General features: G+C 47.6%; 1 long non-coding RNA gene across 1 annotated transcript; it reads right to left on the reverse strand.

Annotated features, from left to right (window-relative positions):
* Nucleotides 1-863: 863 nt before the first annotated feature.
* LOC137560952 (uncharacterized) lies at nucleotides 864-26960 on the reverse strand. Its single transcript, XR_011029849.1, has 3 exons — nucleotides 26879-26960; nucleotides 11725-11826; nucleotides 864-932 (listed from the first exon to the last, which is right to left on the reverse strand). It is a non-coding gene; the product is annotated as an uncharacterized lncRNA (long non-coding RNA).
* Nucleotides 26961-27264: the final 304 nt, after the last annotated feature.

Genomic DNA, 27264 nt, shown 5'->3' on the forward strand with positions numbered 1-27264 from the left:
GTATTTATTTCCTTTTAAACAATACTCGTTGCCTGGCAGCCCTGCTGACCTATTTGGCTGCAGTGGTGTCTAAATCCCACCAGAAACAAGCATGCAGCTATTCTTGTCAGTTCTGACAATAATGCCAGAAACACCTGATCTGCTGCATGCTTATTTAGGGCCTGTGGCTAAATGTATTAGAGGCAAAGGATCAGCAGGATAGCCAGTCAATTGGTATTGTTTTAGGCTGCTTACACACCAAGACGTTACAGGCGCACGTTAGTGCGCCTGTAACGCTCCCCCAACGCACAGCAATGTAACACAAGTCGGCTGTTCACACAGCCCACGTTGCGTTACATGTAACGCTGCACGTTCTCCGCAAAGTGCAGCATGCTACGGCGTTGGAGCGGCTATAGCCGCGTTAGACTGTTTGCACATGCGCAGTGGGGGGCGGAGAGGAGGACGGGGAGAGCCAGCTACAGTAGCCGCGCACATGGCTACTTAATATTCACTGCACTGGCGGCCGCTGATTGGCCGGCGGGACCACGTGATGCGGAGTGTCTCGCTCCGCATCACGTGGTCCCGCCGGCCAATCAGCGCCACTCTGGGAGACATTATAGGAATCGAGCCGCCTAACGCGGCTCACTCTACCGTCGGCTCTTGCAGCACCATACGTTGTGTTAGGTGCACGTTATGCGACCTTAACGTAGCACCTAACGCAACGTCTTGGTGTGCAAGTAGCCTAAAGGGAAATAAATAAAGCCTCCATATCCCTCTCACTACAGTTATCCTTTAATTGAGGATAGAGAAAAAAGTTTCTGATAAACATGTGTGCTGCATGATGCTATACCCACCTATTCTGACTGCAAGGCTTTCACAATTGGGTCCAGTGTAGTCACCAAAGCATATACAGATAGCACCATTCCTAGTGCCACCATTGTAGCAGGTGGTGTCTGCAATGAGAAATAATAACAGTGGACAATTGATTGCAGATATTACTAATTCATTTACCTTTTAGCATTTTCTGACTATGATAAGTGCCAAGTAGCCTATGTCATTTCATTGATATATATATATATACTGTATAGATACATAGATATGTATATATAATTAAAAAAACAATTTCCATGCTGTACTGATAAAGATAAGTTTTGGAGACTTTTCTTATTCACGGGGAGATTTTTTTTTTGCCTCAGAGATTGGGAGACATGCAAAAAGGGTGCCGGTATTAGCCGATAAAACTACCGATATTCTACTGTGTGGCAGTGGTGATTCTGACAGTAAAATATTGGTAAAGTGTATGGAAGGAACAGTGGGCGGATGCGGCTGTGCAAGAATCTACGGTATGCTGCAGATTCTCGGAGCGCTGCGCACCGCTCTGCACACAAAAGCATGCAATGGAACTGTTCCATTGTCATGCACTGGTTTTTGGACACCCGCGGTGTGATGCGGTTATCTAGCTGCATCTCACCGCATGTAATGGAAACGGCCCTAATGGCCCGTTCACAAGGTGCTTTTTTTTTTTTTTAAGCGATTTGTGATTTTAAAAGTCTTGCTAATTTTATCCTATGTTCACACTGGAGCGATGTGATTTTGTAAAAATCCCCCATAGCATTGCATTAGCAATAGCTTTTCAAATCACTAGCAATTAAAAAGCTCTTGTAGTGTAGATGAGCCCTCAAAGACCCCCACCGATTTCTAACTCTAACCTACCACTTTACCAATGACTTACCCTGACCGACCCTCCCACCCAGTAGCAGGCACTTTGAGACTCCCAAACTTCTGTGACACTTTTGGTGCTCAAATTTACCAAATCCATATAGGGGTCATGCCAGTTTTTATATCATAAAAGAAAGGAGTGTGATACTACATCTCAGTGATGTATTTACCGAAGGTAAAGTCAGTCATTTGACTTGATTTACTACATGAGTCATGGCAAGTTGTAGGGATTCATTGGCTAGCATTCATAAAGCATTCCCGCATGCAGAGATGCTGAAAACAGCTTATTTTACCGAGCACATAGCAAAATGTCTATTCATAAAAGCATAAAAGCATGAAAAGCTGAAATTTCCGAGCAGAGCGATAAATTACCGCCTTGTGCAGTGATTATCTTAACAAATGTTACTAAATGTCAATTCATAAAGATTAGAGCAAGCGGTATGAGGACGGGGAATACTGCTCCCTTGGAAGTAGCGATAAGCATGCGGATTACAGCTAAGTTAATGGAGACAGACCTGCCAAGCAGCAGCAGTGAGAGCAGCGCACAGAGGGACTCAGGCAGCTTCTCCTGTTACACCCAGCCTACCGCCAGCCTAGAGCCTGCCTAGTTCAGGAAATCACCGTACTGCTATCGCAACTGTAAACATTTTTATGAATGAGCACACAGAAGTCTAAAATGCAGAATGCAATGTTTTCCCGCACTGATTTTCTAGCCATTGTGTGACCAGTCAGCAGTGTGGTATGATCAGTAACTGCAAACCTAACACATTGGCTGGAATACAAGAACACACAAGCTTGAATTGTGTTTAACCAATTGGCTGAAATGCCAGAGTCTCTAACACAACACCAGCAAAAGTCCAGCTGCTAGCCTACTACAGCAAGGTCTCTGTTATCCGGAAGTCAGGCAAACAAATTCCCCGTTATCCAACAAGCATGCTCGTTAGTTGAGACTTCTGGAGTCTCAACTAGTGTTGGGCGAACAGTGTTCGCCACTGTTCGGGTTCTGCAGAACATCACCCTGTTCGGGTGATGTTCGAGTTCGGCCGAACACCTGACGGTGCTCGGCCAAACCGTTCGGCCATATGGCCGAACTAAGAGCGCATGGCCGAACGTTCCCGGAACGTTCGGCTAGCGCTGTGATTGGCCGAACGGGTCACGTGGTTCGGACCCGAACGCGCTCTGATTGGCCGAACTGTCACGTGGTTCGGGTAAATAAATACCCGAACCACGTCATATCTCCGCCATTTGTCTGTGGGTTTAGCTTTGGGTAGGCAGGCAGGGTAGTTCGCGCTCCAGCCACGCTAGCCAGGGTCCCCCCCAGTCATTGTGTGTCACTGCTGGGAACAGTAGTACACCGCTCGTTCAGCCACACTATATAGCATTCTGTGTACTGTTCTGTGTCTGCTGGGAACAGTGGTACACCGCTCGTTCAGCCACACTATATAGCATTCTGTGTACTGTTCTGTGTCTGCTGGGAACAGTGGTACACCGCTCGTTCAGCCACACTATATAGCATTCTGTGTACTGTTCTGTGTCTGCTGGGAACAGTAGTACACCGCTCGTTCAGCCACACTATATAGCATTCTGTGTACTGTTCTGTGTCTGCTGGGAACAGTAGTACACCGCTCGTTCAGCCACACTATATAGCATTCTGTGTACTGTTCTGTGTCTGCTGGGAACAGTAGTACACCGCTCGTTCAGCCACACTATATAGCATTCTGTGTACTGTTCTGTGTCTGCTGGGAATAGTGGTACACCGCTCGTTCAGCCACACTATATAGCATTCTGTGTACTGTTCTGTGTCTGCTGGGAACAGTGGTACACCGCTCGTTCAGCCACACTATATAGCATTCTGTGTACTGTTCTGTGTCTGCTGGGAACAGTAGTACACCGCTCGTTCAGCCACACTATATAGCATTCTGTGTACTGTTCTGTGTCTGCTGGGAACAGTAGTACACCGCTCGTTCAGCCACACTATATAGCATTCTGTGTACTGTTCTGTGTCTGCTGGGAACAGTAGTACACCGCTCGTTCAGCCACACTATATAGCATTCTGTGTACTGTTCTGTGTCTGCTGGGAATAGTGGTACACCGCTCGTTCAGCCACACTATATAGCATTCTGTGTACTGTTCTGTGTCTGCTGGGAATAGTGGTACACCGCTCGTTCGCCACTGTATAGCATTGTGCTCTGTGTCGCTGCTGGGAATAGTGGTACACCGCTCACCCGTCACTGTATAGCATTGTGCTCTGTGTCGCTGCTGGGAATAGTGGTACACCGCTCACCCGTCACTGTATAGCATTGTGCTCTGTGTCGCTGCTGGGAATAGTGGTACTGTATAGCATTTCTGTACTGCCACTGTACTGCTGCCAGTCAGCGTGTACTGTAAGGATAAGTGAAATGAGGAAGAAATCCGGTGAAAGAGGGAGGGGCAAGGGAAGAGGTGTTTCCCCTGACGGTTCACGTACAGGCCACAGGGGAGCACCCAAGAAAACCCACTCAATACCGCCCATGTTGTCCAGGACAACAACCCTCACAAATCCAAAAGAACAGGACCAGATAATTACTTGGATGACCTCTCAAGCGTCCAGCAGTGGGTTAAGCAGCACCAGCACATCACGCACGAGGTCCGAGTCCTCAGCCAGTTACAAGGAGCCAGTGGGCACAAAGCTGACACAACCGGCAGCGACACCACGCACACAACTGCCAGATAACCAGTCCGATGAATTACCTCAGGACACAATGGGGTATTCGCAGGAGCTATTCCCAGCCCAACAAACTTCCACCTTTCAAAGGTCAATGGAGGAACAGCCAGAAATGTTGTGCCTGGATTCACAACCGTTAACTGTGGGAAATGCACCGCGCACTGAAATACAAGGCGAGTCCGAAGAGGACTCGGAAACCCAAATCCCAGAGCAATTTGGGCAGGAGGGGTTGCAATTGCAGGAGGTCGGCCGACAAGATCTGGAAGACGACGTTGGAGTGTGCTGCGCAGAGGTTGTTGTGGGGAGCTCTACTCCACGGCGGTGGCCCACAATGACATATGACGAGTTTGAGGAGATGGAAGAGGAGGGTATGGACAATGTGGACAGAGACCCAGATTTTGTTTGTGAACGAGAACATCGCCGTCGTAGCAGCAGCACAGATGAGTCTGTTGAAGAACACACTGCTGCACGAGTTCGCCTTGTGCCACAAGGTAGGCGGCGCGCAATTTCAGGCACCACAAGCGTGGAAGTTCAAGTGAGAGGCAAAAGAGGAGCAAACAGAAATCGCCAGCAAGGAGGCAGGTGCTCCAAAGTCTGGGCTTTCTTTGAAGACTGCACTGAGGATGTTACCATGGCGATTTGCAAGGTGTGCAAGACCCGCCTGAGCAGGGGGAAAAATATTAACAACCTCTCCACCACCAGCATGAGCCGTCACATGCTATCCAAACATCCCACTCTTTGGGCAAACGCGTCAGGACAGGGTACCAGAAACAACACTGCCTCCCTTGGGTTCACCAGACTCACCACCAGACCCGCCTCAGCAGCAGCAGTAGCCCAGCCATTGCGTGGTTCACAACATTCACAAACATCAGACGACGCTGACACTGTCACTTTCCGGAGTAGTGCTCTTGAGGTCTCCCAGTGTTCATCAAACACAACAACCAACAGCCCTTCCGTGTGCAGCGCTACGGTTCAGTTGTCTGTGTCGGAGATGTTTGAGCGCAAGAGGAAATTGCCAGCAAATGACCCCCGGGCCGTGGCAGTAACAGCCAGCATAGCCAAGCTTCTGGCCTGCGAAATGCTGCCATATCGATTGGTGGAGACAAACAGCTTCAAGGGCATGATGTCAGTGGCCATCCCACGTTACGTGGTTCCCAGCCGCTACCACTTTGCGCGCTCTGCAGTGCCTGAGTTGCATGAGCACGTGGTCAGCAAAATAACCCGAAGCTTGAAGAATGCCGTTGCCTGCAAGGTTCACCTCACCACTGACACCTGGACGAGTGCGTTCGGCCAGGGTCGATACATCTCCCTTACCGCGCACTGGGTGAACCTTGTGGAGCCTGGCAGCGATTCCTCACCTGCTACGGCACGGGTGTTGCCCACGCCACAAACAGCTGCACCGCCGTCCCTCCCACTGGATAACAGCAGCACCTACCTCTCTGACTCCTTCTCCTCCAACGCATCTCAAAGCTGTACCTCATCCGGAAACGCTAACCCAGCAGCAGTAGGATCGTGGAAGCAGTGCAGCACAGCTGTTGGCATGCGTCAGCAAGCGTTGCTGAAGCTAATCTGCCTTGGGGATAAGCAGCACACAGGGGAGGAAATTTGGAGGGGAATAAAGGAACAGACGGATTTGTGGCTGGCACCGCTGGACCTGAAACCGGGCATGGTTGTGTGTGATAATGGGAGTAATCTCATTCGCGCTTTAAGGTTGGCTAAGCTGACACACATCCCTTGCCTGGCGCACGTGATGAACCTAGTAGTTCAGCGGTTCCTGAGGACATACCCAGGCGTGCCCGATCTGCTGTTGAAGGTGCGTCGAGTGTCCAAACATTGTAGAAATTCCAGTACTGCTTCGGGGGCACTCGCCAAGATGCAGGAGCGCTTCAATCTCCCCCACCATCGCTTGCTGTGTGATGTCCCTACGCGCTGGAATTCTACGCTGCACATGCTAGCCCGCTTTTGCGAGCAGAAGAGTGCAGTGGTCCAGTACATGACGGCGCAGTACCGAGGCGCATCCGGCCAGCTGCCAAGCTTCTGTGGATCCGATTGGGCCAACATGTTGGACCTCTGCCAAGTCCTCCAAAATTTTGAGCAATCCACGTTGCTTGTGAGCAGTGACAACTCTTCAGTCAGCATTACCATACCACTGCTGTGTTTACTGAAGAGGTCGATGTTAAAAATCAAGGAAACAGCTGTCATGATGCAACTGGGGGAATCTGAAGGAGAAAACGATCAGCGTGATGGTACCAACATCAGGCCATCCGCCTCAGGGAACGCTGGCCCCAGCAGCTATGACGAAGAAGAGGAGGAGGAACAGCTGGAGTTGGAGCAGGAATTTCATGCCACCACTGACGAGGGCCAGAGCGGTGCACGTTGGACTTCCACAATTCAACGCGAATGGTCAGCAGAAGCAGACCAGGAGGAAGGTGACGACTATGATGCATCACAACAACTATCACAACGCTCACAAGAGGATGATGAGGATTCTGGTAGGACTCTGGCACACATGGCTCAATTCATGCTAGACTGCATTGAACGTGACCCACGCATTGTGCGCATTCTGGACAACACCAATTACTGGGTTTATACCCTTCTGGATCCACGGTACAAACACAATGTTCCAAAACTGCTTGAAGAAAGAGTCAGACAGGTCAAAATGGAAGAATACCAGCAGGCCCTTGTGGAGACTTTAGAGAGGAGATTGACATCCTCCCCCTCCTCTAGCCAGTTGTACGCAGACAGACTGACTTCCGCAAACCCAGGACGACCAGGAGGGCAGCAAACAACGCAAGCCGCAGCTAGTACCCAAAAGGGAATGGTATCGGCAGTGTCCTTGGAGTGGGAAAATTTTCTGACACCCATGCAGCCGCAGCCCACTGAACAGCAAGCGTGCAGATCCACCTCCAACACCGATCGCCTGGAGAAGATGGTCAAGGACTACATGTCAGATGGCGTAGCTGTGTCGAACCATCCATCTGCACCCTTCAACTATTGGGTATCGAAGCTAGACACCTGGCACGAACTGGCAATGTACGCAATAGAGGTGCTGGCTTGCCCGGCAGCCAGCGTTATGTCGGAACGCTGTTTCAGTGCTGCCGGAGGCATCGTCACAGATCGGCGTATCCGCCTCTCTACAGAAAATGCAGACCGTCTGACTCAAATTAAAATGAATCAATCCTGGATTGGAAATGACTACGCAACACTCCAGGACCCCAACCAAGTAACATGACCAATGAACATCTGGGATGGTGTTGCGTTTCCGGGCCCTGTTTATTGAACCTCTCATCTGTATTACATTTATGACTGCATGGCGGCAAAAAGCATTGCTGCTATATCCGCACGCTTTTTGTCCACATGCAAGGCCTGGGTTGTTGTGTCTCACAAAGCGTGGCCTTCTCCTCCTGCGCCTGCTCCTGTTCCATCACGTCTGCTGCTGCTGGGTTAGCGTTGCCGCGTGGTCCCTGTTTATTGAACCACTTATCTTTATTACATTTATGACTGCATGGCGGTACAAAGCATGCTATCCGCACGCTTCTTGCCCTCATGCAAGGCCTGGGTTGTTGTGTCTCACAAAGCGTGGCCTTCTCCTCCTGCGCCTGCTCCTGTTCCATCACGTCTGCTGCTGCTGGGTTAGCGTTGCCGCGTGGTCCCTGTTTATTGAACCACTTATCTTTATTACATTTATGACTGCATGGCGGTACAAAGCATGCTATCCGCACGCTTCTTGCCCTCATGCAAGGCCTGGGTTGTTGTGTCTCACAAAGCGTGGCCTTCTCCTCCTGCGCCTCCTCCTGTTCCATCACGTCTGCTGCTGCTGGGTTAGCGTTGCCGCGTGGTCCCTGTTTATTGAACCACTTATCTTTATTACATTTATGACTGCATGGCGGTACAAAGCATGCTATCCGCACGCTTCTTGCCCTCATGCAAGGCCTGGGTTGTTGTGTCTCACAAAGCGTGGCCTTCTCCTCCTGCGCCTGCTCCTGTTCCATCACGTCTGCTGCTGCTGGGTTAGCGTTGCCGCGTGGTCCCTGTTTATTGAACCACTTATCTTTATTACATTTATGACTGCATGGCGGTACAAAGCATGCTATCCGCACGCTTCTTGCCCTCATGCAAGGCCGGGGTTGTTGTGTCTCACAAAGCGTGGCCTTCTCCTCCTGCGCCTCCTCCTGTTCCATCACGTCTGCTGCTGCTGGGTTAGCGTTGCCGCGTGGTCCCTGTTTATTGAACCACTTATCTTTATTACATTTATGACTGCATGGCGGTACAAAGCATGCTATCCGCACGCTTCTTGCCCTCATGCAAGGCCTGGGTTGTTGTGTCTCACAAAGCGTGGCCTTCTCCTCCTGCGCCTGCTCCTGTTCCATCACGTCTGCTGCTGCTGGGTTAGCGTTGCCGCGTGGTCCCTGTTTATTGAACCACTTATCTTTATTACATTTATGACTGCATGGCGGTACAAAGCCTGCTATCCGCACGCTTCTTGCCCTCATGCAAGGCCGGGGTTGTTGTGTCTCACAAAGCGTGGCCTTCTTCTCCTCCTGCGCCACCCTCCTCCTGTTCCATCACGTGTGCTGCTGCTGGGTTAGCGTTACCGGTCCCTTTTCCTGGAACCTCTTATATGTATTACATTTATGACTGCATGCCGACAAAAAACATGTTACCTGTGCAAAGAAAACAGACATTTCCCGCATTTAAAAGACAGTTTTCCCTTTGAAACTTTAAAATCGATTTTCTCAAAAACTATAAGCTCTTTTTGCTAATTTTTTTTCCTCTTGTACCCACTCCCAAGGTGCACATACCCTGTAAATTTGGGGTATGTAGCATGCAAGGAGGCTTTACAAACCACAAAAGTTCGGGTCCCCATTGACTTCCATTATGTTCGGAGTTCGGGTCGAACACCCGAACATCGCGGCCATGTTCGGCCTGTTCGGCCCGAACCCGAACATCTAGATGTTCGCCCAACACTAGTCTCAACCAAACGGTATGCTTGGGGGATAACGGGACTGTGTTTTGGTTTTTTTTTCAGGTGTTTGCAGACATAAAAAAAAAAAAACTTCCCAAGCCTCCAGCACATCTGTGTACCCCAGAAAACCTGTAGGAGCTCCAGGTAGGTCAGAAAACGGCGCTGCTGGTGGCTTGGTAAGTATTTTATACTGCACGAGGGGGGGAATAGGGGTGTTCTTTTTGGTTCGATTGCTCAAGCAACTGGCAAGCACCGGTACCAGGCGATCCTCAATGGTGCCGGTGTAATGAAAAACATTGCAACCTGTAATATTTTGCAACTTGAATGGATTGCGCATGCGCCCCTTCTTTCACATTTTCCTGGCTGTCATTATTTGCAACTGCCGGTGTTTAGTTCCCACCAGGAGGGTTATTAGTTTCCCACCAAGGAGAGGGGGGTCATTACTTCCATACAGGTGGGGTTATTAGTTGCCCACCAGGGGGGTTGTTTATTCCTTCCAGGGGGGGGGGGGGGGGGTATTAGTTGCCCACTAGAGGAGGGTTCTGTGTAAGAATAGGATCAGGTTGGGTTGAATTTTCTGATACAAATACATTGATATCAATGGTAAGGTTGCACTTTCTGATAGCTATAACTATACATTATTGCAACCGGTTGCAAAATATTATAAAGTTGCAAACCTTTTTTTACCACACCAGATACCTAAAACTTTGCTGTAGTTTGTACGCCTCTGAGGAGGAGGATATTACAAGGATCAAGGTGGAACATGATTAAAGGACAGGACACCTGAAGTAAAAGAAATATAGAGGCTGACATATTTATTTCCTTTTAAACAATACCAGTTACCTGACATCCTGCTGATCTTTCAGGCATCAATAGTGTCTGAATCACATGCCTGAATCAAGCATGCAGATAATCCAGTTTAATGTAAGTCAAACATCTGATCTACATGCCTGTTTGGGGGCTATGGCTAAGAGCATTAGAGGTTTAGCAGGACAGCTAGACAATTTGCATTGTTTAAAGAGGAACTCCAGTGAAAATAATGTTATAAAAAAGTGCTTAATTTTTGCAATAGTTGTGTGTAAATTATTTAGTCAGTGTTTGCCCATTGTAAAATCTTTTAAATCCCTGATTTACATTCTGACATGTATTACATGGTGACATTTTTACTGTTGGCAGGTGATGTAGCTGCTGCATGCTTTTTTGGCAGTTGTAAACAGCTGTAAACAGCTGTTTCCCACAATGCAACAAGGTTCACTGACAGGAAACTGCCAGGAGTACCACGGTCCTCAGAGTTTCTTGGGGGAGTGGTTTCACCACAATATCAGTCATACAGCGCCCCCTGATGGTCTGTTTGTGAAAAGGACTAGATTTCTCATGTAAAAGGGGGTATCAGCTACTGATTGGAATAAAGTTCAATTCTTGGTCGGAGTTTTTCTTTAACCCCCTTGCCATTCCAATTGTGTCGGCAACGGGGCGGCGCAGCACTTTTTAAAAACATTTTTTTTTTAAATGATGTAGTGAGCCCAAGGCTCGCTAAATGATAGCCGCTGACAAGCGGCATCCCCCTACCTAAGCCGATCGCCGCCGGCGCTCTCTGAAAGCAGGAAATCCCGTTCAGAGTGACGGGGCGGGTTGACGTCACTGACGTAATGGACGTCGGGACATCAAAAGGAATCCCGATCCACCCCTCAGCGCTGCCTGGCACTGATTGGCCAGGCTGGCAGTGCGGCAGGTAGCGCTGAATCGGTGGCAAGCCGCGGCGGCTGAGAAATCCTCCTGCGCAGGTTACCCCGAGCTGAGCTCGGGATAACCGGCAAGGAGGTTAAGGGACATCTGAAGTTAGAGGGATGTGGAGGCTGCCATATTAAATTCATTTAAGCAATACCAGGTTGCCTGGATATCATGCTGATACCCTGCCCTTAACCTTCCTGGCGGTAAGCCCTCGGGCTATGCTGCGCAGGAGGATTTCTCAGGCCCTGCTGGGCTGATTCGCTTACTTTTTTTTTGCAACACGCAGCTAGCACTTTGCTAGCTGCGTGTGCATTCCAATTGCCGCCGCTCCGCGCTGAATTGCCGCTGTTCGCCGTGCCGCCCCCGACCCCGTGCGCTGCCTGGCCAATCAGTGCCAAGCAGCGCTGAGGGGTGGATCGGGACTTCCTTAGACGTCACGACGGCCATGGCGACAGGGGAAGCCCTTCAGGAAATCCCGTTCCTTGAAAAGTTTTACTTTTTCTGCAAAGCAACCAATCCTGCACATGATTTACATAATAGGTGATGGTGTAATTGACACAAAGTAGCTCCAGTAAGTAGTTTTCTTTTTCAATTTAATATATGACATTTCCCAAGCTTTACCAACCTGATCTGGCCACTACTAGGGTTTCACACTGGGATCCCATGTACTCCTTTGGACAGATGCACTTTACATCAGAACTAGTACCACCATAAAAGCAGATAAGGCCTGGAATGAGAAAAAGAGAGAAAGTCAACAATTGCTTGCTAACATTGACATTTCTAAATTACCCTCACGTTCTTATTTTGGTCAGGATAATTTTGAGCTATTTTATTTAGTGAGTGTTTTTATGCTGAAAAACTTGTTCGCAATGATATTTTCAGCTTTTTATTCTATAATGCCCCTTTTACACTTGCAAGTGTGTATTGCGTTATCCTGTTTTGCTGCAGGGTAATGCAACAACAATGCAAGGCAATGGGGCCAAGCACACTAACCGCGTTGCGGCGAAAGTTCCCGAGCCAATCCGTCGCAAAGTCAACAGCGCGTTTCCATCAGACTTCCACAGCGATATACTGCAACAGCATTAGCTCTAATTGCATTTGCTCTAGTAGGTTCACCACCATTCACTGTGATTGGTAATACAGTTTTGAAATTGTCAGCTCTAGTGGGTCCCAGGTTTGAAAGTGAATCCAAAGTGGGAGCAATATGGAGACTGCTATATTTATTTTCAAATAGCCTGGCTGTCTTGTTGATCCTCTGGCATCAGTAGTGTTACAACCCCGAAACAAGCATGTCCCTAATCTAGTCAGACTTTATTCAGAGCACCTGATCTGCGTTTTTGCTCAAGCCTATTACACAACTGTTATTTGCGGTGAAATGTGGTGCAAGCACCACATCAACGAGTCCTGTCATATGCCTATGCCTCCCCTCCCCCGGCCAGGGATGGATTTACCATAAGGCACTGTAGGCCCCTGTCTACAATAGAGATGGCCCGAACGGTTCCAGGCGAACTTTCGGTGGTTCGCATTCGCCAGCGAAGGCAAACGTTTGCGGAAGTTCGGTTCGCCCCCTTAATGCGCCATTAGGGTCAACTTTGACCCTCTACATCACAGTCAGCAGGCACATTGTAGCCGATTAGGCTACACTCTCTCCTGGATCCACCCCCTCCCTTATATAAGGCAGGCCCCGCCGGCCATTACACTCACTCGTGTGCCTGCATTAATTAGTGAAGGGACAGCTGCTGGCAGACTCTCATAGGGAAAGATTAGTTAGACTCTTGTAGGCTTGTTAGCTTGCTCCTGGCTGATTGTTATTGCTAAAATAGCACCCCTCGACAGCTCTTTTGAGAGCTAATGTTCTCCTGATGTGTTTTTTTGTTTGTTTTGTGTTGCCCACTGACACTATCCGGCCCTATCTGTTGCAGCTGGACCTTGGTAAGTACTATTACTGTGCCAGCCAGGCCCGCCTAACTATCTATACTGGGACACCTACCTATGCCTACCTAACTACTGAGGCACCTACTTACCTATACGGGGACACCTACCTATGCCTACCTGTCAACCTATACTAGGGCACCTACCTATGCCTACCTACCTATACAAGGGCAGCTACCTATGGCTACCTACCTATACTGGGACTCCTACCTATGCCTAGCTAACTACTGGGGCACCTACCTATGCCTACCTACCTATACTGGGACACCTACCTATGGCTACCTACCTATACTGGGACTCCTACCTATGCCTAGCTAACTAGTGGGGCACCTACCTATGCCTATCTACCTATACTGGGTCACCTCCCTATGGCTACCTACCTATACTGGGACTCCTACCTATGCCTAGCTAACTACTGGGGCACCTACCTATGCCTATCTACCTATACTGGGACACCTACCTATGCCTACCTACCTATATTGGGACTCCGACCTATGCCTAGCTAAGTACTGGGGCACCTATCTATGCCTATCTACCTATACTGGGACACCTACCTATGCCTACCTACCTATACTGGGATTCCTACCTATGCCTAGGTAACTACTAGGGCACCTATCTATGCCTATCTACCTATACTGGGACTCCTACCTATGCCTAGCTAACTACTGAAGCACCTACCTATGCCTACCTACCTATACTGGGACTCCTACCTATGCCTAGCTAACTACTGGGGCACTTACCTATGCCAATCTACCTATACTGGGACACCTACCTATGCCTACCTACCTATACTGGGACTTCTACCTATGTCTAGCTAACTACTGGGGCACCTACCTATGCCTACCTACCTATACTGGGACTCCTACCTATGCCTAGCTAACTACTGGGGCACCTACCTATGCCAATCTACCTATACTGGGACACCTACCTATGCCTACCTACCTATACTGGGACTTCTACCTATGCCTAGCTAACTACTGGGGCTACTACCTATGCCTATCTACCTATACTGGGGCACCTACCTATGGCTACCTACCTATACTGGGGCACATACCTAAGCCTATCTACCTATACTGGGACACCTACCTATGCCTATCTACCTATACTGGGACACCTACATATGGCTACCTACCTATACTGGGACTCCTACCCATGCCTAGCTAACTACTGGGGCACCTACCTATGCCTACCTACCTATACTGGGGCACCTACCTATGTCTACCTACATACAAGAAGATAATAAGGTCGTTGCTTCATTGTGGACAGAACAAATTTGATCAGCTCGACACTCAGTCACTGTTGTTCTGTCATTCAGCTACCTCGGCCCGACCATATGGGCTTGAACACCGCCACAGCCTGCACTCTCGCCATGGTGCGCACCAGTCCAGCCCGGCCGTCACTACACAAACAGCTGTTTGTGGTGCGTTACACAGTGAGTTTGGTGTGTCAGTGTGAAGCAGTACACTAATTACACTACCTAATTGATGTATACACATGCAAGATGTTTTAAAGCACTTTAGGCCTCCAATTTAGCATGCAATGTGATTTCTGCCCTTAAAACGCTGCTTTGCGTCACATCCAGATTTTTCCCTGGGACTTTTGGTGTCTATCCCACTCCGCCATGCCCCCCTCCAGGTGTTAGACCCCTTGAAACATCTTTTCCATCACTTTTGTAGCCAGCATAATTTTTTCCAGTTTTACAAGTTCGCCTCCCCATTGAAGTCTATTGCGGTACGCGGAAGTTCGCGCGAACCGAACTTTTAGTGGACGTTCGCGAGCCCGGTTCGGGCCATCTCTAGCCTACAGGGGCCTGATGAAGGAAAGGCGGCTCACTCCCCTCCCCAAGTGCCCACCTTCCCTATGCAGAGTCCTGATGAGAGTGTAAATGAGAGGTTACTCACCTAGCTCTCAGCATTCCACTGATGAGATCTCCCTTCAGTCAGGACATCTCTAGCTATTTAATACCCAGGATATATATGGATACCTAATTGTAAGGGGCACCTGTAGCTACCTATGACAGGCTAGGGAGAAGAGACAGCTGGGACAGACAGCACACTTGCGGTGCAGTTTGGCGGGGGTTTGCAGGTTCATGGAGGGTGAAGTGTAAGGCGCCAGGACATCTGTGCCTATAGGCTCCTTTGATGTAAATCCAGGCCTGCCCCTGGCTAGTGACGTACTCTCTGCTGGACTGGAAGTACAATACTGGGATTCCTGTCGGTCTATGCATGAACGCTGCATTGCATCGAGCTCCCGTTGTGAACACTGTCTGCGCCTCCCATTGATCTGCATTATGGCATGGTTCATGCGGTGACGTGCTGCAGACTGCAACAGGATTACAACAATTTTAATACTTGCAGTGGTGATTGGGGAACATTACCATGGCGCTATGCACCACAGCCAGTGTGTAAGGGGCCTCAGGGTTTATGGCTAAAAGTATTAGGCTAGGTTCCAGGCACATGCACAGGGGGAGCTCCTGAGCACTCCTCCACTTTTTTTTTTACTGGCAGCATGTGTGGCCCTTTCCCCAAACTTCCTCCTCATTACTCTTTAATCTACATCAGTGAAGCTAACATAAATTGTACACTGTGGCACTAGAAGTACCAACATGTCCTACAGTAATTAAACATACGTGGAATTGTAGCTAATCTGCACAAGGAAATACTGGTAATTTTAGCTCCCTAACTGTTTTAAATGATAATTCATGGAAACAATGAGAGTAGTAAATGACCAGCTTTTGTTAAACAAAAACAGGACTAGTATGAAGAGCACCCACTGGTCTGCAAGCCTAATCTGCAGATAGGTGGCTCAAGGATGGCCATTTAATAAAGGCACCTGATACAAAGGGGTGCAAGGTAATGCCAATAATAGAATATCAGTAATTATACCAATGTGGTACTATCCCGCTCTTTAACCTAAACCTCACACTAACCCCCCCTTACCCACTAGCGTAACAATAGGGCCTGCAGCCCCTGCCCCCCACGGGGGGGCCCAGGCCCCCCTTGGGGCCCGCTTGGGACCGTTTTGGGGGGCTGGAGGGGTCCCAGCATGAGGGGAAAGCCATGCTGCACTTCAGCAGGGAGGGAGAAGAAGTGCGGCATGGCTTTCCCCTCATGCTGCGACCCCTCCAGCCACCCAAAACGGCCCCAAGCGGGCCCCCCCTCCCTCACCTCGGGCTCTTGCCTCTGCGCTCCCCTCCAGCGTTAAATAGTTCCTGTATAAACAGGAAGTTGCGTCAGAGGCTAGAGAGAGGAACGTCCACGCTGGAACGCACAGAAGGTATGTATCTGTCGCTGTCCGCCGCCTGCATATACAAACACAAACTATGCAACGCTGGAGGCGGAGCGCAGCACCTAGCAACAACCTTACATTGACCTACACGTCACACTAAATACCCCCATCACTCGGCCGTTCTTCCAACTCCGCCAATAACACTAGATTATTATGTGGCACCTAACCACAACCCTAACGGACAAGAGCTATTTTCACCTGTCACCCTTTTATTCACCAATAACTTTATTACTATTTATCGCAACACAATTATCTATACCTTGGGTTTTTTTGCCACCAATTAGGCTTTCTGTGGGTAGTACATTTTGCTAAGATTTTTTTTATTCTAAATGCATTTTAACGGGGGAAAAAAATGGGAAAAAAAATCATTATTTCTAAGGTTTTGGCCATTATAGTTTTAAAATAAAAACATTCTCCTGTGGATAAAACCCAAAAATTGTATTGGCCCATTTGTCCCAATTATTAGATCGTTTAAATTATGTCCCTATGAGGATGTATGGCGACAATATATTATTGGGAAATATACAATAGGTGTAATTTTTCTGTCTTTTTTTTTTTGTTCGATCCATAATTACAAGCACCTATGTAGTAAAGTAATAGTAATATAGCCTCGTAAAATAAAAGCTAAGTCCCTAGGGCAACTGTTTACGGTGGCCGGGGAGGCGCGCACACATGCACAGCGGCGGCAGAAGCGAGCAACGCATTAAAACGTCCTGGAGCCGTTAACAGGCTCTAATAGGACGTTTTAATGCGTCAGCTTGTCAGTAATTGGCTAAATTACACCCTGGGTACCACCGTAGCAGCTAATTGCATAGCAGCCTATGATGGTGCCCAAGTCACCAGGCTCGCCTCGCACGATTTTTACCTGATTCGGTGGCCACATCTTAGCCTGGCAGGTGCATCACTGTGGAATGTACAGACATGGTATGTACATAACACTGTGCATTGCATAAGAAATGCACACATAATAATCTCTACATTTAACGAATAAGAGGCTGAAAAAGAGCTTTAGGCAACTTGCTTTGTGAGCATTGTGTTGCGTTCCCTGTGACAGCACAAATGCAACAGAAAAGGAAAGAGGCTCCACACTTCTCCTGCACATTGGTTTGCTTACAGTGAAGCATACAGTCAATGAAATGTGTGCTTCACTGTAACCATTAAGGCTTGCGTTTTGCTATTACAACTGTATGCAGTGTGTTACCATGCAACTGAACTGCAACACACCTGCAGGACTGTGAACATTGCATGAGTGGTGCATTGCAATGTGGTAATCTGCATTACAAAGAGGATGTTAGACCGCACCTTAATGCACCACTATGAACCTGGTCTAAATGTGGCAAATAGGGTGTTTGAAAGTAACACTGCTGTTCTCCATAATTGTTCGTGGCATTTTCCTTGTTGACAGTGTTTATTGTCATGGTCACTAATTGAAACTTTACAGACATGATGCTCACAGATGTTGACTGCGGAATTCTACTGAAACTGAAGTTTGGCCAAGTTTGCTGTAGGAAAGAGTTACAGAAAATGCTGCCTCATTGTTGACAAGTGAATAGTAATTATCTTGATGACACATGCCATAAGTAATTCCCTCCAATAAAGTGATTAGGCAGTTATGGCTACCACATTTAGCACATTTTCACACATTGTGTAATTTAAAGAGACGTAATAGAGTGACAGTCACAGGGTGGAACAGAGATAAGACAAGCTTGTGTAATGTTATAGGTGATGGGTGAATCAGATTTTATAACATCTCCGTGATGTAGTGAGATAAGGGTGACCATGACTCAAATCATCCTCCTTGTCCCTGGTGTAAATTACGGCAGTGCTGAGGCATGACCATTAGACAGGAACTCTCTTTAACCACCCTAGCGTTCTGGACGAGCTGAGCTCGTCCAAGAAAAAGTTGCTGTTAGTGTTTAGGACGAGCTCAGCTCGTCCAGCGCTGTCCCCACTCACCAGCGTGCACAGCGTGATCTCCGCCGCCTCCTCTGTGCTGCTGCGGCTGCTGCGGGGCTCCCTCTCCCTCCTGCTGGCTCTGATCGCCGGCGCCAGGCTCCCCAGGCTCCTCCGATCCTCCGGTCCCCGCTCCCCAGGCTCCCCCGATCCTCCGGTCCCTGCTCCCCTCCTCTCCGCAAGCCTACGGAGATCTGGCAGTCAGGGAAGATGGCGTAGCCCAGCCACTTCCTCTGACGCCGGCTCCTGCGCCCCCTAGTGTCCGTCGCGGCGACTGCATCATTGGATTACATAGGTACACAAACTCTATGTAATCCAATCATGCTACAGTAATTCAAAAAGTTGTTTGCACAAACACAAACACCTGTCAGCTCTCAATAAAAGCCCTGAACAGTTACTGGCTCTCCCTCTTTCAGAGTCCTCAGCGTCCAGTGTTAGTCTGTTTACAGCTATCATCTGTGATTTCTGTGCGATTTCTGTGCGATTACTGCTTTTTTTCCAGCCTTAGCTTCGTTCATATTACTGTCAGATTGCGTATTGCTTTCCGTCTTTTTCAAGACGCTGTGATCCCTGTGCGTTTGCTTTTGCTGGTTTTTTTTGTTTTTTTTTTTTGTCGCTGCTCGTGACCCCGTACCCTGCTTGGGGTCATGGCCTCGTCCTCCCGGAGGCGTGTGCGTGACGAGGAGTTGTTGGATGTCCTCGAGGCAAGCGACAGCGAAGACGAGCTCCTAGAGGAATCGACAGACAGCGATGTTCCCGGTAACCTGTCTTCGGAGACGGAGACCAGTGATGAGGAAGCCGAGGAGCCAGTGACGGTCGCACGCACCTGGTGTGAGCTGGGGAGCCCCACTCAAGCTCCGCCACCCAGGTTCCCCTTCACAGGGGCACCCGGGCAGAAGATCGCGTGCGACGAGAGTCCGCTGTCCTTTCTGGAGCTCTTCCTGACTGATGACGTCATCCGCAAGATCGTTGAGGAGACGAATCGCTATGCAGCGCAACATCAGCAGGGATCTTCTCTACCCAGGTTCTCGCGGAGCAGGAAGTGGGAACCTGTGACCAGCAACGACATCTGGGTGTTCCTGGGGCTCGTCATCCTCCAGGGAGTTGTTGGTAAGCCGCTGCAGAAGTGGTACTGGACCACTAATAAGATCCTCAGTACGCCCTTCTTTGGATCTGTTATGTCCGAGCCACGGTATACCCTCATCATGAAGTATTTGCACTTCGGAAACAACGAGGAGTTTGATGAGGCCACCCATCCCGCACCCAAGCTGAAAAAAATTTGGGACATATACCAGATGATTGTTGCGAACTTCAAGGCTGTGTATGTTCCAGATCGCGACATCACGGTTGACGAAAGCCTCATGGCATATAAGGGGAGACTGAGCTGGGTGCAATTTATTGCCTCAAAAAGGGCACGCTTTGGGGTGAAGTCGTATATGCTCTGTGAGGCAAACTCCGGGTACATCTGGAACTCTGTAATTTACACGGGCAAAGGCACCAAATTTGCCCCTCAGTTCAGCCAGTTTGGGTGTGCCACCTCCTCTGTCCTAACCCTAATTGAGCCATTGCTGGATCAGGGGTACTGCCTGACGACAGACAATTTCTACAGCTCCCCTGAACTTTTTGATTACCTGGTCCAGCATAAAACCGATGCCTATGGTACCTTGAGGGCTAACCGTCGGAATCTGCCGCCGGCCTTTTCTGCCAGGAAGCTGAAAAAGGGGGAGGTCGTTGCCTGGCAGAAAGGCAAAATGATGGCTCTAAGGTGGAAGGACAAACGTGATGTCTGTGTCCTCAGCACTATTCATAATGCCGAGACTGTCCGCACCACCAACAGGAGTAAACAGGAGGTGGATAAACCCAAAGCCATACTGGATTATAACAACACTATGGGGGGTGTGGACAGGGCTGATGGAGCCATGACTTTCTATCCGGCTGTCCGCAAGCAGCAGCGGAAATATTATAAAAAAATTTTCCGCCACTTACTTGAGCAGTGCTTGTGGAATGGCTATGTGCTCTACAAGAAAAGGTGTGTAAGGCCTGTACCCCACCATGACTTTGTCTGGCAGCTGACGGAAGCAATCTGCACGAAGTACCCCGCACCAGAGTCAACATCTAGACCGGGGCGCAGGGCATCATATGTCGTGAATCCGGCACGGCTTTCAGGGAGACACTTTGTGGAGTACTTGCCACCGACCCCACAGAAAGCAAACCCTACAAGAAGGTGCGTTGTTTGCTGCAATAAGAAGGACAAGGATGGCAAAAAGATGCGGAAGGAGACCCGCACTTACTGCCCAGATTGTGACGTGCCACTTTGCGCATTACCATGCTTCAAGATCTACCACACTAAAGAAGTGTTCTAAGGTACACTTGTAGCCTGTATAATTTTGTTTCTGCCTTCATTTATTTATTTCTGCATTGATTTATTTATTTCTGCATTTTCTTTATATTTCTGCATTGAGGAAAAATGCAAGGTATTTCAGTTAGTTATTCATAAATTTTATTTTATTTTTGACAAGAATTAGTGTTTGACACTTTTATTATACTCAGAATGTATACTAAACTCTTGCTTGGCTCATTTTGGTAAGTTACAGGAAAAAGGTGCTGAAAATTAAATGTACCGCTTTTTGCACAGAAATCCTTGGGAATCAGAACGCCGAGGTGGTTAAATAATTTAAAGTGGAACTCCATGTCAGGATAAGAGTATATTCTTAGGGAAACAGGAAATTTGGGCACCTGCAGTAAAAGGACAATTTGGGCGCCACCATTGGCACTAATGTTAACATTTGATACAGTATATCTACGCTAGTGTTGGGCGAACACCTGGATGTTCGGGTTCGGGCCGAACAGGCCGAACATGGGCCAGATGTTCGGCATGTTCGGCCCGAACCCCGAACTCAATGGAAGTCAATGGGGACCCGAACATGCCGCAATACCCCTATGGGGTCGCAGGCATAAGGGGGGAGCATGTCCTGATCGCGGGGGGGGGGGTCGGAAATTCCCCCCACCCCCTCCGCTAGCGCTCCCCCCTCTGCCCGCTTCCCCATAAAAAAGGTTTGTTGAAAGTTGAAAGTTAATAGTACCGGTGGCTGGCTCAGTGGCTGGCTGGCAGTGGTGTGAGTGAGGAGTCCGACTAGGACGCGTTGAGGCCGGGCAGCGGGCGGTTCAGCGGTAGTACCCTTGTGGTACTTCCGCCCTTTCTCTGACCTTACGTCCTCTACGTGATGACGCATACGAGGGTATGCGTCACGCGTACCCTCGTATGCGTCATCACGTAGAGGACGTGAGGTCAGAGAAAGGGCGGAAGTACCACAAGGGTACTACTGCTGAACCGCCCGCTGCCCGGCCTCAACGCGTCCTAGACGGACTCCTCCTCCTCACTCACACCACTGCCAGCCAGCCACTGCAGCCAGCCACCGGTACTGTCTATTAACTTTCAGCAAACTTTTTTTATGGGGAAGCGGGCAGAGGGGGGGAGCGCTAGCGGAGGGGGTGGGGGGAATTTCCGACCCCCCCCGCGATCGGGGCATGCTCCCCCCTTATGCCTGCGACCCCATAGGGGGGCCGTATTCGGGTGAACAGGGCCCTGTTCGGCCGAACAGGGGCCCTGTTCGGCGGGCATTGAGTAGTTCGGGCGCACCCGAACTAAAAAGGCCGAACACCATCAAGTGTTCGGCCGAACTCGAACATCACCCAAACAGGGTGATGTTCTGCAGAACCCGAACAGTGGCAAACACTGTTCGCCCAACACTAGAATCTACGCCCCCGAAGACTTCACCTTAGTTTCAGGGGCGTAGATATACTTAACTTGCCACAATCACCACAGTGCGCGCTCCCGATCGCTTGTGTGCACACTCCTGCATGTGTTCTCGTCACTGCTCATTAGTAGGGAGATAAGTGAATGGGAACGCAGTTCCCATTTATTGATCTAAGTCCCTGTGACAATGATCTCCATGATCAATGAGATTTCTGCGGTCATTGTAACAAACACAGTAACATATACACACAAATTACTTCCTGTTAGGTACTAACAGTATGCACATGAAGAAAAAATGTTGGGACACCTTGTGGCAAAATAGTAAATTATGCCAACATACATTTTTTTTTCAAAAAAATCACTGACAAATACCATTAAAATTAATCTCTTACCTCTCCCATGGTTACACAAATAAAACATTTGCATATCAAAAAATGACAATTAAAAAAATGACAATTAAAAAATAGTTACCTTAGGGACTGAACTTTTTTAACCACTTGAGTACCACAGGCTTACACCCCCTAGTGACCAGGCTATTTTTTACAATTCAGCACACTTCAGCTTTACCAGTTTATTACTCGGCCATACAATTTAGCACACAAATGAATCTTGCCTCCTTTTCTTGCCACCAACAGAGATTTCGTTGGTGGCATCTGGTTGTTTCTGCAGTGTCATTTTTTAAAATTAATTTAAAAGGATTTTTTTTTAAAATGTGCTGGGTTTTTTTATTTATGTTTCTCCCCCCTCCCCCAATATCCATTAAGCTTACACTGTAAGGAAGATTATAGATAGTGCTAGTTAGTTGGCTATTCTATAACAAATCCAAAGTGTGAAACCTCTACTGTTAATGCACAAATATCCAGGTAGCAATACAATATAAGTGCATCCCGTTTGCTACGCAATTATATCATCTAGCACAATGCAAAGTGTTCAGTTGTTGATTAACTTGAAAAAGCAGACGGTGTGCCTCCTCGAAACGCATTGTTTGTTTTAATATATTTGTACTTTCCCAGTACAATTATAGTCTGTTGCACCTTCATCCCAATTTGTGCAGCTGCGGGATTTTACCCACAGCAGTTTATCTATACTGCAATACCGCTCGCCGCCTTCACAGGCGAGCGTCCTGGTTGCCATAGCTACCGACCCCGGAGGATCCTGGGACGAGACGTCATATCCGCCTCTACGATTGAGAGCCCGGTCCCTGGCTCGGCTTAGCGGGACACAAGCGTGCTGAGGCTGTGTACGCTATACCAGCCACATATAAATCAGGTGAGACCTGCCTAGTAGAAGTGGTCATTGTGTTGTTCAGAAGGCTCAAAGCACCCCTTCTTTTTATGTTTTCTACAGTGGTATACTCTGGGAGCAGCTGAGCGCATCTTGATAGGGGCCTGATCGCACCAGGGGGTGTTACCTATCACCCCACTTTTCTTGTCCAACATTGTCAGGCATGCATACAAGCATGGGGGTGGGTGGAGCATACTAACAATTTTGATTTGCTGCAATAAAATTTTGGCAAAACAGACTAGCTTGCTGCATACTTTGTTACTTCGACTTTCAGCGAGTCTTTTAATTCAGCACTCTATAGGTTGATAACATTTATGTCCTCCATTTCCATCAAAGGATTTTACATCTTTTTAATACTAACACATTACACCCAGAATATACTAAACACATGATAGGTTCTCCACTGTTAAAAACTACCACATTTTGCTGTGTTGCTTTGTTAAAATCTACACTTTAAAAGCCATCAGCATATTATCAAGAAGCTATAACAACTATTTTTTTTTTAACCACTTGCCGACCAGGGGTGATTTGCCTGATCTGTGCTGCGTGGGCTCTCCAGCCCGCAGCACAGATCAGTATTATGGCAGGGCGATCAGACTTCCCCCCTTTTTTCCCCACTAGGGGGATGTCCTGCCGGGGGGGTCTGATCGCCGCCGGCCATCTGCGTTTTGCGGGGGGGGGGCTCCTCAAAGCCCCCCTCCGCAGTCATTTCCACCCTCTGCCTCCTTACCTACCTCCCTCCCTCTCTCCGTAATGCGCAGGACGGAGTTCCGTCCTGCGCATTGAAGGATAGGTTTCCGCCTATCAGATGCCGGCGATCCCTGGCCAATCAGAGGCCGGGGATTGCCGATCTGCCCTACGGCGCTGCTGCACAGCAGCGCCGTATGATGTAAACAGCGGGGATTTCTTCCCCGCGTGTTTACATTTTGCCAGCGAGACGCGATCAGCGGCTCTCCGGCTGTTCAGAGTTCGGAGTGACCCTCCGTGAACTGACATGGAAAGGCCGCTCGATCCAGCGGCTGTTTCCATGGTAACCCGCAGACGACCAGTTTACGCCAATCGGCGTTAGCTGGTCGTCAAGAGGTTAAGGCTAACCTTAACATTTCTCAGAGTTGATGCCACCATACTTATCTCTTGGATGACTTAGCCTTAGTAAAAAACAATAATCTGTAATAAAAAATACCATTTGTCCCCTATACTCATTTTTATATGCCTTAATTATTTAAAACTACAGAGTTCTGGTTTTTCCATGTTAAAAAAAGAACTGTGTCACAAAGTAGGCCTCTACAAGAGTTTAAGGCCTCTTTCACAGTAGGACATTGCGTTTGATGCGACGTTAAAGTCGCACAACGTGCCCCTAATGTAGCGCATGTAGGTTATGAAATTGGACGTTATTTTTCACTGCATTATGTGTCTCTTGGTGCGCCATTTTCGTGGCATACTGATGGAACGAAAACGGCGCCTGCATTACATTAAAAAAAAAAAAAAAAACATTACTGTGCATGTGCAACACACATAACGCAGCAAATCTATTGCTAAAACGCACCGCATGCAGCACTATCTAAATATTGCTGCACATTACACACAACGCAACGTGTGCACTGTGAATGTTGCCCAGACTTAGTATGGCTGTGCGTTAGTCCACGTTAAAACATTTTCTAATGTGTGGCTTTAACGTCGCACTGTGAAAGAGGCCTTAATGACAATGGGATTGGAAATACCGTCTGTAAGTCTCTTTTTTAAAACTATACTTTAAAATTTATGCAGAGGTTGTTAAAGTTTACTTTCTGCACCGGTATTTCAGTTCAAATGTGACAGCAATGTAATTAAAATTTTAAATTGGCAGATTCATTTTGATTATTTTTAAGTTCTGAAACTCTGCATAATAAAACAACACAATTTTGACCACACTGAAATTGACACAAAAGTAACCAAATTTAGCTTTGATCATATTTCGATCACAAACACCAAACCATACTGACATCCAAGCAGAAAAATGTGTTCCAATAACAAAATGCAACATTATGCTGTAAAATAGATTTTATGAAAATTGACAGCCCATTTCTATGGTTAGTTTTTTTTTCTTTCTTTTTTTTTTTTGGGGGGGGGGGGGGGGGTAAGGGGATTGCTCTAGGCTAACCTAGGAAGCAGATGTTGTGCCAGGAAATAAAAACTACTGCTAATTATTTATCTGGCAGATAGTTGGATAGCACATTTTCAGCTGATTGCTCTGCAGCAAGTAAAATTCCTAGAATAACTATACAGACCAGTTTCTTCAAAAAATTGTAAAATTTAAATTACAGGTGTAGGACATGTACATCAGTTTCAGAGAGAAATGCACTAAATTAGGTTTCTCCTATGTTGCTTATAATAGACATTACAACTCTGACAGCTTTTGGGCTAGTCCATCTCCTCATGTGGGACTCTTAGTATTTCCTTTTTTCTTTACAAAAACACTCCATGGAAAGGATCCATACAGAAGTGTTGACCAGCCTCCCTACTCACTTCCACACTATTTGCACACATGTGTACAACAAACTGTAAGTTACAGCAACATTGGAAAACATACATGTATACTGGATTTCTTTTTGTATGTAATAAATATACGTTTTATGCATACTTTAAGTCTCACAATTTTTCACATTAGTGGTCCTTTCACCTTTGTAAGCCAGTTAAGATTTGTTTGCTGGAAAACATCTATTCTTGCGTTTACTCTGCTTTCCAGTTCCTCTTACAAGACAGGACAGGTGCAAATAAAGGAAACAGATACACCCTCTAACATGCTTGATTCATTTTTTTCCATTATAAGGAGACTCAGCTTAGATCTCTCCAAATCAAATCAGGTGCACAAACACCAAAGCACCTTTACGGGCAGTTTCAGATGATGATTTGACTTCACTGAAAAAAATACTTTAATTGGCATATAACTGCCAAAACCCATACTGTGTATGTTGTTAAGTAAGAGTATCCACACAGGAAGTCAGATCACAAGGCTGTAAAGAAAAAAAAAGGAACTACATATACATTGCCATGCATGGGAATATGCCCCAGTTCCCACTGGATTTAACATGAGCTCTATACAAACTGAAAACATTATCAACTGTAGTTATACCTCTAACAACAAGCATCATGGGTTTTTTGATGTGCAGCTAATAAAGTTCCAGTAATACCCTGTACTGAAGCACTTGGGGAACACAACAGAGTGGGGAACACAACAGCAGTGAGGTGCTGCTAATCCTTAACTGTGAGCTTCATTGCATGAGACAAAAACCACAAGAATGACTCATCAGAGTGCTGCTGCTTTTCTCTCTACAATTACCATGACCTGACCTGTCTGTATTTTCTTGAGTGCTGTAAAGATAAGTCCATTTTTTTTGCTGCTATTTCTGACTAGATTGTCCAAATCCATCTGATTAGCCAAACTGCATGACTGTTTTACGGGACACTTCCAATATAAAATACTTCACCACTGTGTTTAACTATTCGCCTTTGGTTCAAATTTGTACATGTTCTAGTATAGATTTTATTTTTGGGGGGGATCCTGCATCAGACACATAGTTCTTACCGCATACTGGAGAGGAGATGGCCAGTGCCATGATCAGTGGCCACAATGTGGACTCCATCCTTGAAGATCAATAAAGTTCTTGAGTCACTCGGATTTCTCAGTCCAGGTAGCCCAGAGATAGCAGCAGGACCTAATTAGATGAAGGAGGCAAATAAGGCTTGCATATATAAGACATGTGACGTAGGAGCAAAGTGACATCCGGCGTGAAAGAATTATTTATGGGACTGAAGGTCAGTTGAGTTATTGGTGATTACAGAAACAACTTCAAAATCCTACACAAACCTGCCCTTGAACTCAGGAAAAGACGGACGTCAGAATAACGATGATATAAAATTGAAGGATCACCAGTTACTATTTTTAAGCATGCTTTTTTTAGAAGGTATAAA

This window comes from Hyperolius riggenbachi, chromosome 3, assembly GCF_040937935.1.
Source record: "Hyperolius riggenbachi isolate aHypRig1 chromosome 3, aHypRig1.pri, whole genome shotgun sequence".
NCBI lineage: Eukaryota > Metazoa > Chordata > Amphibia > Anura > Hyperoliidae > Hyperolius > Hyperolius riggenbachi.